The sequence below is a fragment of the Cyprinodon variegatus genome, unplaced genomic scaffold (genome assembly GCF_000732505.1).
Source record: "Cyprinodon variegatus isolate N-32 unplaced genomic scaffold, C_variegatus-1.0 Scaffold53, whole genome shotgun sequence".
Classification (NCBI taxonomy): domain Eukaryota; kingdom Metazoa; phylum Chordata; class Actinopteri; order Cyprinodontiformes; family Cyprinodontidae; genus Cyprinodon; species Cyprinodon variegatus.
In genome coordinates, this window is record NW_015150506.1 from 1,254,576 (window position 1) to 1,256,805 (window position 2,230).

Here is a 2,230-nt window from a genome sequence, read left to right on the forward strand (position 1 = left end):
TTGAAATGATGTGCTCTTGCATTATGGCAGGATAATTCTCCCATAAACCTGGATTAGAAATAAGAGAAATAAAGATTATAGAAGCCGAGCATTTTACATTCATTTTTTTTATGTCCCAATGTTGTTTTAGGAAGTGGTAATCAACAAAGAGTTCAGTGGGAATACAGGAATGAGTGACAAAATAAAAAAAGGTCTATCATCCTAAAGGCACTATCAGTCTCATCATGGCTAATCTCACCCTGTAGTTCAACCCTGGATTAAAGGCATATTAGCGCCTGGCTCCAGCTCCTAGATTAGCAGCTAACAAAGCACAGTTTCTGTGAAAAACACTGAAAGTTAAAGTAAAATAAAATCAGACGATGCTAAATAATCTAACAAATGATGCATCGGTCTGTTCGTTTCTGCCTGTTTTATTTTTCCTCCACCTTTTGGTCCATAAAGCGAGTTTAACTCTGTGAATTCAATATGTACAAATACATCTATGACCCAAAACAACTTCGTAAACAAGTTTCATTGAGGTGCTTTAAGCAGAAGAATCTTCTTTCCATTCAGTTCAGATCAAGTTTGAAGTGGTTGACCTCGTTTACGTCTTGGTTGAACGTCTCTCACTACCTGAGGAGGAAATCCTCTCACAGCGAAGACGCTTCAAATACTGTAGATTAAAAAACAAACATTTCTGCCATATTTCCTGTTGAAATTCAAAGGAGCATCCTCCATCCGATCCCGTGACGTCGTTAACCGCCTCCCTCTCAGTTCGCCTTGGGGTAGATCTTTTCATAGAAGAAGCTTTGAGCCAGGACGTACAGCTCGCCGTCCTTCTCCCTGACGGCGTGAGCGCGCACAAACTGGAACTGTTCCAGCGCAAACTCGTAAAACTCGTTCTCCATCTTCCAGATGGCGGACTGCTGCAGCTTGGTGATGGTCTCTTTGGTGGGGGGCTTCTTCTCCGTGGTCTTCCTTAAATGGGACCTTTTACCTGGGAGGGATGTACAGAGAGTCGTTGGGTGGGGACGCCATGTTTACTCATCCATAAAACAGCTGCTGTGATCAAACTCATGAGGAGATGACGCCTTTTTTAACACGGATTTCCAATGACCTGCATTCATCACGTCTATATTTTTGGAATTTGAATATTTTTTGAATTTCACTTAAAAATGATTTGAATTGGAAAAGCTTCCTGGAAGGGAAGAGAAACGTCTTCAAACTTTTTTGGACTGACTATGACCTGGATGACTGAGAATCTTCACCAGCCGATCCAGAGACTCGTTGCTCCTAACTGCAACATTAGGGAAAATAATGTTTGGGCAGAAGCTGAATTAAATCTGTAATGATTCGAAATTGAATTTATTAAATTAGAAATTAAACTCTAAATCTGAGCTCTCAGCGGGATTTTATCTTCTTTTTTTGTATCTTTGCTAATTAAGCCCATTTGCTGTAGAAGTTGGGACATTAAAATCTCTCCTTAATGTGCAAATTATCAGACTGACCCACTGATGTTGTGATGTTGATGACATCACAATACCCCAACGCCGCCTAGGCATACTGTATGGCGCCGCTGTAGCTACCAGATCTGCTGGTTCCTCCTTCCTGCCAGCGACGTTACGCTACATGATTGGCTGAATTTTTGCTACATGATGTAAAACATTGTGGTTGCCCAGACAACAATAATTACATCATGCAGCGTCAGTGTGGCGAGTCGGGAGCATCTGTAGCGTTAGCGCGTCTAATGACCGATAAAGTTTTACCTGATCGATAAAAAAACAGAAAAAAATCTGCTTCTGGTGAACAAAGTAATTGTTAGACGCTGATATAAAGGGGAGAGCAGGTAGCGCTGTGGCTAGCTGAGCTCAGTAGCTAACAGGTTAGCCTCTGTTAGCTCGCTCAGTTAGCCATATTAAGCTACGCTACTTTTTACTTTGTTTCAACAACAACCGTTAGTTTCTACAAGTAGAATAACTGTTTTATTTGTCTACGAATGTCGTTTTTGAGACGTTCCATTTGTCCTCTGCCCTCAAATTTAATAAAAAGAATAAAAATAATCTGAGACTTTTTTTGTCTCCTTGTTAAATAGCAGAACTCAATCTGTCTTAGAACGCAGTACTTTCCTTCAAGACCGACAATGATTGTTTTCTACTTTCAGCTACTTTAGATCGCAGATGAAATGCAAAAATAACAGCAAATATAGGGAATAATATGTTGAGAATCCAAAAGAGATTTGATTATTTTTCTA

General features: G+C 40.1%; 1 pseudogene; it reads right to left on the reverse strand.

The window, feature by feature from the left end:
• Positions 1 to 91: 91 nt before the first annotated feature.
• LOC107082415 overlaps positions 92 to 2,230 on the reverse strand; it is a 19,472-nt pseudogene continuing 17,333 nt past the window's right edge.